Source organism: Canis lupus, chromosome 2 (genome assembly GCF_048164855.1).
Source record: "Canis lupus baileyi chromosome 2, mCanLup2.hap1, whole genome shotgun sequence".
Classification (NCBI taxonomy): domain Eukaryota; kingdom Metazoa; phylum Chordata; class Mammalia; order Carnivora; family Canidae; genus Canis; species Canis lupus.
Window position 1 is genome coordinate 7,831,676 of NC_132839.1, and position 10,956 is coordinate 7,842,631.

The 10,956-nt window shown below is 35.7% G+C and overlaps 1 pseudogene; it reads left to right on the forward strand.

Annotated features, from left to right (window-relative positions):
- Nucleotides 1–7,019: 7,019 nt before the first annotated feature.
- On the forward strand, nt 7,020–7,568 carry LOC140610950 (protein max pseudogene; annotated as a pseudogene).
- Nucleotides 7,569–10,956: the final 3,388 nt, after the last annotated feature.

Here is a 10,956-nt window from a genome sequence, read left to right on the forward strand (position 1 = left end):
ACATGTGTATGCCTAGAATAAACATCTAGAAGTAGGATAGCTGAGATAAATGTATATGTACTTGTGATTATTATTATCCACAGAGGTTTTACCAATAATGTGTGAAAGTATCTGTCTTTCCACAGGTACAGAATTGAGACAATTTAGAAAATTCTAATCATGTAATTTATAAAAAAAGATATTTGAACATTATTGCAATATGTTTTTCTCTTATGAGAGTCAAGTTTAAGCAACTTGCCATATGTTTAAGAGCCATTTTTCTTTCCTTTTCTGTAAACTTACTACTCAAAGGTTATACTATTTCCAATTATTTTGTTATAAATGTGTAGGTACTCTTTACATATTAGACAGAATAGTACTTTGTATTTGACAGTAAATTAAATACTTTTCATGATTTGTTAAATTTTGGTGTGTTTTTTTTATTTGTTAAATTTTGAATTTGCTTATAAATTTTTGCTATATGAATTTTTAAAATGCAGTCGTACTTATCATTTTTTAAATGGATGAAGGATTTAGAAACAAAACTTCCTTATTAGATTAAATCTTTGATTCATTTGTAATTTGCCCTGTCCTACAGTGTGAACCATATATTAATTTCTTTTTCATTCAAATGTCAATCCATTTGTCACATCACAATATAATAGATAGGCCATTTTTTCCCTCTGATCTGAGGTACCATGTCAATTATGTGCTAAATTATCTTATGTTACTAGGTTTATTCATGGTCTTTATTTTGTTTCATCAGCCACTATAGGCCTATGTGCCAGTATGGCACCTATTTAGTTATTAGAAATTAATATGAAAGATCAATGAAAGAAATTGAGGAAGACATTGATAAATGGGAATATCTGTGTTTATGGATTGGAAGAATTAATATTCTTAAAATGTCCACATTAGCCAAAGTGACTTACAGATGCAGTGCAATCCCTCTCAATAGTCCGATGGCATTTTTTCATGAAAACAAGATAAACAATCCTAAAATGAAATAGAATCATGAAAGACACCAAATACCCCAACAATCCTGAGCAAAAAGACACCAAATAGCCCAACACCAAATAGCCCAACAATCCTGAGCAAAACTGAAGGCATCAAACTACCTGGTTTCAAAAATATGCTACAAAGCTATAGCAATAAAATGGCATATTACTAACATAAAAAGAGGTACACATACCAATGGAACACAACAGAGATCCCAGAAATAAATTTATGCATTTATGGTCAACTGATCTTTGACTGACCTTCCAAGAATACATAATGGGGAAAGGACAGCATCTTCAATCCTGGGAAGACTGGACATCTATAGACTGAAATTGGACTCTTCTCACACTCTACACACAAATCAAGTAAAAATGGATTAAAGACATAACTATAAGACCAGACACCGAAAAAAAATACTAGAAAAAAAGATAGGGAAAAGTTTTTTCATATTCATATAGTCAATGAATTTTTGGATATGCCTCCAAAAGCACAGGTAACAGAAGCAAAACCAGACAAACAGGATCATGTCATTTTAAAAGGCTTCTGTACAGTAAAGGAAACAATCAACTTAGTGCAGAGACAATCCATGAAATGGGAGAAAATATTTGAAACCATACATCTGACAAGGGATTAATATCCAAAATCTACAAAAGAACTCAACCCAACAGCAAACAAACAAATAAACCAAATAAAAGCCAGGCAAAGGACCTGAATAGGCATTTCCCAAAAGAAGATATACAAACGTCCAACAGTTATATGAAAAATAGTTAACATCATAAATCATCAGGAAAATGCAAATCAAAACTACAGGGAGAAATCACCTTACATCTGTTAGAATCAAAAAGATAAGAAATAACAAGTGCTGATGAGGATGTGAAGAAACGGGAACCTTTGTGTACTGTTAGGAATGTCAATTGGTCCAGCTATTATGGACACAGTATGAAGATTGCTCAACAAATTAAAAATACAACTACTATATGATCCAATAATCTCACTTCTGGGTACATATCCTAAAGAAGGGAAATTATTTCTTCAAAGATGTATCTTCATTCCCATGTTCATCACCACATTACTCACAACAGCCAATATATGAAATCAACCTAATTGTCCATTGACAAATAAATGGATAAAGAACATATGGCATCTCTATGCAGTATGTTCAGCCATAAAAAAAGAAAAAAGAAGAAGTTCTGTCATTTGTGACAACAGCAATGAACATGGAGGACATAATGCCAAGTGGAATGAGCCAAGCACACAAAGTCAAATATTGAGTGATCTCACTGATACGTAGAATCTGAAAAAGTCAAACTCAATAGAATCAGAAATTGGAATGGGAATTGTCTGGGGTAGAGGTGGGGGAAATGAGAAGATTTTGGTCAAAGAGTTCAGACTTTGAGTTATTCAGGCTGAATAAATTTTGGAGAGGTAAAGTACATCATGGTATATACTTAATCACATTGTATTATATAACTGAAACTTGTTAAGAGAGTACATGTTAATTGTTCTCACCACACACAAAAATGAGGACCATGTGAGATGATGCATATGTTAATTAGCTTGATTGTGGTAACCAGTTTACAATATGTACATATATCACAACATCAAGTTGTGTGCTGTGAATATACGTAACTTTTATTTGTCAATTATATCTCAACAAAGATAGAAAAAGAAAAGTTAAAAAAAAAGAGAGAAACTCAGGTTTTATTACCTGACAAAGTGAGGTTGTACACATTGTTTTTGGTTTGTTATCTTTTTATTTTTTAAGAACTTTTCTAACTATTCTTTAGTTGTCTTTCCACATAAAGTTCAGAATTAGCTTATTCAGTAAAAAATAAATAAATAGCCTACTGGTATTTGGTATTTTAACTGGTACTGTATTACTTTATGAATGAACTTAAAAATAATTATACTAATTGTAATGTGTCTTCTTATTGAATATATCTTTCTTTTTTCAAGACATCTTTTGTGTTAGCAATACTGTTTAAAATCTGTTTCCTTTAAGTCTTACACATTTCACATTGTGCACATTCCTAGAAACATTTATTATGCTGATATTTTGAATTTGATAATTTCTTCCAGTATATTGTCTATGAAAATTATTCATTTACATCAATTGTTTTTGCAAATCTATGTCCTATAATATTCCTTTATATTTCTATTAGGTTTTTAGTTAATTCTCTTGGGTTTTCCAAGTATACAATTGCATCACCTGCAAATTTGATTGATTTATCTAGTTTATTTTTTCTAAGTTTTTTTTTTTAAAGTGTGCTTAGTACCTAAATAAAATATTTCATAATAGCAATGAGAGTAAACCCTTGTCATTTTTTTTTACAGTAATACACATGCCTCCAAATGATTCTCTATCAAGCATAATGATGGCTTTGGGGCTGAGATTGATATATTTTATAAAGTAAAAAAAGTATCTGTAGAGCCATGGTTTGCTCATTGTTTTTATCCAAAATGTTAAATTTTAAGTTATTGTAGAAATGATCTGATTTTTAAAAAAATATTAGTGTTTTAAATTATACTAAAATTGACACATTCTTCAATTCTTGGAAAAAGTAACACCTATTTATGAAAATTACATTTTTAACAAGCTGTCAGTTTCTGTACATTAATATTACATTAGGAATTTTCACATAACCAACCATAAATAAAATTGCCCTATAATTTTCTTTTTTGATACAGTTATCATCAGGTATTTGTATCCAGATTATATTCATTTTTACAGGATTTAGAAATATTGCTTCTTTGTGAATGTTTAACTGTTTCGAGTAAGCTTTCAGTTGATACAGAAGCTCAATTTGCTACAATACTGTATTTTTTTTTGTTTCCTAATTAATAGATGTTTACTGTAACTTAATTGGGAATTGGAATGCTTGAGCTTTTCAAAGTTCAAACCTATTTTTGAAAGCATGGAATTTATCTTTCCAAGTGGTATTATGAGAATATTCATGAGAACTCATTCCCGTTTTACACATATTGTAAGTTAATTACTAAAGAAGGGGATGGGAGAAAAATATGTATTCACTTACTAGTCATCATGATAAAGGAAGAGGGAGTTTAATGAACGATAACATAAAAGAAATTAGGTCTGAATTTCATCCCTAAAAACACTCAGTAGATAATTTTACAAGTTGTCCAATCAGTATGTTGAAAGTCAATTCATCATTAAAAATTTTTTTTGAGTTTTTTTCCTTCAAGTTCTAACCAATCAGAGCACATAATCTATGTCATGTATGTCCCCTCTAGTTCGGGAAAACAGGGAATTATTCACTTACTTCTCATGAGAAATCTATAGCATTTGTCACAGGCTGGCTAGCTCCTTTCACAGAGCTTTTGGATCAGCCTTCCCTCCATGGTTTGGCCAAAAAATGGGTATGTTTTCCAGTGACACATTTCAGAGAATTTGTATAGAATATTTTTAAGAACAGATCAAGATGAGAGAAACATCAAGCCATGCTCCATTTCTTTATCTTCAGTCTTTCTGCATATGAGGGAAATGTGTGGCTTCAATTTCAAAGATGTTCAGAGATTTGAGTAGTAACTCATTAGGTAGAAATTTTAATTTCTGGTTTGACACTCTATTTTACACAAAAATGATAAAAAAAAATAGGATACAGCACAAATTTTAATTCAAAAAGAGGGAAGTACTGGTTTCAATTAGCAAATTTAGAGGGTAAGTGAGTTTTATGATATTAAAAGAGACAGTGGATTATATGATTATACCCATGGATCTCAACTGTTTAATTTCCTGCTTACAATGTTTGCCATCTTCCACAATTTTGTCCATTTATTAGAAGCTGGACATTCAGGAACAAATTTTAACAAATAAACAAACAAAAACACTTTGTTTCATATATATACTATTGTTTTTTTACGTCACTGACAGGAACTTATTCTCCCATTAAATAAGACCATTGCACTCTGAACTAATGACAAGCAAACACAAACCCTTTAATATAAATATATATAAGTTTGACTTTTGGGCGTTGCAGGTAGCCCTTTTATAAGCAATTGACTAATATTTCCCTAGGCACCAATCTCAAATTGCTCAAGTGCTGGAGAATGCTATTGGATAGTGTGTCCTTACCCTGGAAATATATTAATTTCCTGAACATGATATGGCAAATACTAATTTGGGGGCTACAAGAGACTATTGGCACTCTATACAGATTTAACTCCTTCAAATATAATGTTTTTAAGAAAGCGATGAAAATAACTATATATTTTATAGGATGTAATGTTTATAAATCAGAATATACCGTACCTATTTCTGACTAAAGCATGCTTTACTAATGATGAAAGAGAACCTGTGTTCTGCGTCATTTTATGGAGCTGCTCTGGCCACACACATATCCAAGAATGAGAAAACACATGTGACTCACTGTGTCTTTTGGCAAGGAAGACAGTGACTATTTTACAGACATGGGGAATAGGATAACTCGGCCGGTAGAGCCATAATGACTGAACACTTAAGATTTTAGCAGGCAACTGATACCAATGAAAATACTATAGTCACAATGCACAGCAAGTACCTATATTGAAAATTTTGCGGATGACTGAGATTTAGATGGAGCTGTTCCCCAACTTATTCCATTTTTAAAAAAATCGATAGTTTTGTTGACTCTAACATGGGGGGATACAGCAGGATATATGGGATTATAGATCAGCATTTTGAATATTTCAAAACAATGAAGCAAGCAATATTCTTATACATGTTGGCATAAGGTAACCCATTCCACATATTTGTAAAGCACTCAGTATTACCAACCATCATCTCCATGGACATATTATCCAACCCAGAAAACGTCCTTAGAGTATATCGTGTAGGTGCAATTGCACATATTCATGAAAAAGTAAGCTTAAGAATATCAACACCAGCATTTTTTTTAACACCAGCATTTTTTTTTAAGAACAAAAGATTAGAAAACCCTACCTGTCATTTAGAAAAGTTGAATAAATTATGGTAATTGATAAAAGAGAATACTATCACGTAGCCAGCCCCGGGGTGGGGGTGGGGGTGGCAAGAGACAGCTCACTGGACAGCATTACAGGACACACTTTAGGATGTTTCATTAAACCAAAATAAAGAGGAGAAAACTGAGTGTAATAAAGCACCATATGTATGAAAATGACAAAATGTGATGGATATAGATAAATCCCTATATGAGTAGAGTATAGCCAGTCTGCAAGGAATCCCAAAGAGCTGTATTCAGGTCAGAGTAACTCAGAGACTGGGAAAGTAACTTGGAAGGAAGGGAGGAGGATGCAAGAAAGTGAGTAGAACACACCCTGGAGGGAACTGCCATTCTGGTGAGAATGGAGATAGTGGTCCTCTGGGTAAAGGCCCAGGGAGTCCATAGTCAAGCAATCTACTTTTTGTTTAAAAGATAGACATACATTTCATACAGCTTTAAATAAACATATGTTCAGACTGATTTCCTTCTCTTTTCAGCAAGATTGAGGTATAAATGTGAACTTTCAGCTCTCTTTTTTATTAAGAAGAAAAAAGGAAAATTATCCAGTTTTTCTTCAATGGTGTTCTTTACATCCACTGTGATGTTGTCCTTTCTCAATACCACAGAACAATACAGCGGCACCAGGTGTGGTACTTATTTACCAACAAAGTTAAGAAGAGAACTGGTTTATGGTTGACACTGACACTGGACTCATCCTGAGTGCTCAATAGGACAGAGTTAATGTCCTCTGATTATTCTTTTGTCTCTTCAAAGTTGGCTAGGTTGCTATTTAAAGAAAATTAGTTGCTCAAAGGTGATGCAACACACATCAGGATTAACAACAATAAATGCAATTTTCTAATGTTATTGAATTTGTTACTGGAGTGAGGAGGTGGTGCTCACCCCTGTGTTATGTGTGTGTAGTGAGAGAGCTAGTGAGTGAGTGAGTGAGTGAGTGAGTGAGTGAGTGTCTGTGTGTGTCGAGAGGGCTTAGTTTGTTGTCATTCTTGACTTGGCTCTCCCCTCCATCCCTCCCCTTTCCCCGCCATGCCTGCAGTGCTGCTCCCTGGACCATAAGAAATGAACGACAACAATGACATCGAGGTGGAGAGCTATGAAGTGCAACCAAGGTTTCCATCTGCCGCTGACACACATTCTCATCATAATGCACGACACAAAAATAGGGCATACACGGAAGACAGCCTTCACAGTGTGTGGGACCCCCACCCCATCACTCTGAGGACAGCAGGCACAGGCCCATATCCTAGACAGATCCACAGACTATATTCAATGTTTGCAAAGGAAAAAGCACACACACATCAGCAAGACATTGACGACCTCAAGGGGAAGAATGCTCCTCTGGAGCAGCGAGTCCATTCACTGGAAAAGGCAAGGTCAAGTGTCCAACTGCCAACCAACTACCCTTCCTTGGACAAAAGTGTCTATACCAACGCCAAGGGCAGCACCATCTCTGCCTTCGATGGAGGCTCAGACTCTAGTTTGGAGTGAAAGCCCAAAAATCCCCAAAGCAGCAAGAAGCTCCAGAGGGGATGTCAGCACAAACTCTCAGTCTCCTCCACTGTCTCATCTGACTTTCACTTCATGCTCAGAACCCTCAGAAATATTTAAGGGACTCTTTCTTTCCCCTCTTTCTCCCTTTTTATTTTTAATTTTACTTTTACATCAAGCTCTTGGCCAACAGTTCTCATTTTCCTTCCCCACATCTACCATTTTTAAAAAACGTTTGCCTTCACGGATTCCCTGTTACTGCCAGGGATTTTTAAACCCAAACACCCCAGCTTGACAGCTTTTTCTGTGGAGGACAGATGACTGGCTGGACCTCTGAGCATAGAGTGTCCTGACCACCCACCAGCTCCTCCCGCCCTGCAGGCACATGGCCACAGGAGGACTCTTGCCCCTTCCGTCTTTCCCTCCCAGGCCATCCTCACCTCTGTTTGACAGACTTTGTAAATCTGTAGACTGCTCTACTTTAAGAAGATGACTGGATTGAAGTAATCAGAATTAATCTCTTTTCTTTTTAATGATTTTTTTTTTTTTCTAAAAAGCCATTTATCACTCCTGTTGAAGGACCAGATCCTTCAAGAAGTTTGTCGTATAAAGACAGGTGGGGATAGATTTGCAGCACAGAGACTTTGGCCTGTTTCACTTGTTCTTCTCTCAGGCAGCTTTAGGAAGGGCTGCATGATATGTGTGGTATGTGTGGGGGACAGTAGGCAGTAGTAAAGTGGCAGCTTCCAGGGGTGGGGTGGTGGAGTGGGTGGGTGGGATAAGAAAGATGGATCGGGTAGGTAGAGGTTCTGTAATTGAGAGCCAGGAGTGAGGGAGGCTTTAATATATATTTCCTGCTACTGAAATTTGAATTGGAGTGATCTGTCCCTTTTTCTGATGACGTTGGTACTGCAAAGCCATGAATTCATAAAGTAATGATCATATCTTTAAAAAAATCATCACTAGTCATTGGTTCCTCTGATAAGATCGAGTGTTGGAAAGCCTCTCTTTTTCAAAAGTTGCTTCCTTGCCATGAAAAACTGATTGCATTACTGACTTAAACTTTGAAGTGGTATTTGCTTCTATTTATTTGTTTATTTTTAAAGATTTTCTTTATTTATTCATGATAGAGACACAGAGAGAGAGAGAGAGGCACAGACACAGGCAGAGGGAGAAGCAGGCTCCACGCAGGGAGCCTGACGTGGGACTCCATCCTGGGTCTCCAGGATCACACCCTGGGCCAAAGGCAGGCACCAAACAGCTGAGCCACCCGGGCTGCCCTATTTGCTTCTATTTAGAGGTGGATGGGTAGCTTGAATTCTCAGTATCTCACTCAGCAGTATTTTCTTCATTTGCTCCATGGATAGAGCATGAATCTTTTCATGGGCCACTTTTCTGTTGATCTCTACCTAATTCTTTCATCTATATCATCCATAGTTTTTTTTTTAAATCTTGGGAACAGCTAAAGGTAACACTTGTTGGATTGGCTGGACTGAATTTACCACCAGCATTCAGGGTGAGATGCTTAGGTTTGGCATACATGGCTTGACCTATTTTTGTGGATTTGGGTTCTAACAACAGCTTAGCTTTCAGATATTCCACACTATTATTTTGGTCCATGAGGTTTATGGGATGCTGCTGATGTTTCCCTATTCACTGCTGGGAGTAAGGATGGAAAAAGCATTTCTCTAGTTGTAGTCACTTGGTGTATCTTGGCGGAACACAGACGAAGACTTGGCTGGATGTTTGTTGTGGCAGGGTCAACACTCCCGCCTTTTGGAAATGGAGACTGGTTCTTGGACTACATATTGTGCTGTGATGTGATCTTTACAGGTTCCCCCGCCCTGCACTACCCCTTCCCCAGCAGCCTCTCTGGTGTCTCTAGACCAGGTAAAGACCTCTTAGGCCCAGGGCCAGTAAGGAAAGAGAATCATCATTGGTGGAACTCCAGATTAATCTCCCTTGCTGATTATATCAGGTCTAATTGGGTGCTTGAGGCACAACTCCCATTAAGTCCAGGAGAGGAATGGGCCTGCTAGGAATGCCTTCTGGTTCTGTTTTGGGTGTTGGGAAACACCTGGTCTTGGTCACCTTCTTCTTTTGATAAGAGGATGTAAGACACCTTGGTACTCTGTTCCTCTCATGCTGGGATCCCAAGCTAATTTTCTGTCTTCCTAAAAGTTTTCAGAGATCTCTTTTTGTTGTTCACTATTTCTAGGGTTTTTAGTTAGATTTAGCAGTGAGAAATGGGTATCTGTCACATTGTGCTGCACATGAGGTTTCAATAAGTGTTAAGCCACACAATAAGTTTCATGGTTTCTTTCTACGGATGATCCAGAGATTCCTCCCTTGAAATGTAATTGTATGGAGCATTAAAAATAAACTTCCAAAGATATTGGATATTATAGTGTTATTGACATTCCTTGTCTATAAAAGACCATATTCTAGGAAAGTCTGGAAATTCAAGGTTAGAGCTTGGTGAAGGTAAACAAAGATAAGTGTGGAACAGCCTGTCTGATTACTATCAAGAGAACAGCTATTGGGTTTCGTAACTCCCATAATTAAAATATACCTGTTTATCCTGAACCCCTAAGACAATTTCCTGATCAGGTGAATAGCATTGGCCTGAATATTATTTACATCACTATAAAGCCTGTATATTGTTGATCATATATAGGTGATCTTTTAACTTTTTTCTCTTAATTCTTTAAATATCATAACTTATTTCTTAATATTTAACTCAAGTTCTTAATCTCTTAATGAAAGAATAGTTCCATCTATCCATTTTTTCAAACAAGTAGACTACTCAATAAAGTAGGTAGTCAATTAATTACCAAAAGTGTTAATTTTATAATGAGCCCTGTTCACAGATCTCAAAGGAAATTATCCAGTATAAAAATAGGAGAAAGGTATGCTTTGTTTCAAAATGTTTATTTTTGAGGCAGCTGAAGACATTTTACTATTTTGCAAATGAGCCAGGGTTCTTTTTTTTTTCATAGTCAGCTTTTCATCCTGTCATTTTTATCTACTTCAAGCAGAAGGTGCTAGTATTGTTTTACATAACACACCAGAAAGTTTAAGATAAATGTGATAGAGGAGGCTGACATAGATAGTTTCCAAAAGAAGAAACTATAAAGAGACTGGCTTCTGTGTGGAGTTACTGAAATAACAAAAGATACTAGGTGTGATAATAAAAAAATACTAAAACGTGTCTAGAAATTTTAGGATTTTTTTATATTTGAACCTAGACTATTATAAAACTGAATTGAGGAAACACCAATATTAAAAAAGAATTTTTAAAATAGCCCTACAAAATGGCCTAAATCAAATTTGACAAATTTCATCTTATTCTCTTCATAATTAAATAACTCAATGACTACAGAGTCTTATAGTCTCTATTTTCCTTTAACTTCCCTATTTTTAGACAGATTTAACCTGGCATGTTCCATCATCAGGACTAATTCTCTTCAAATGTTGAGCTCATAAGATTTCAGAAAAGGGGAAGTGA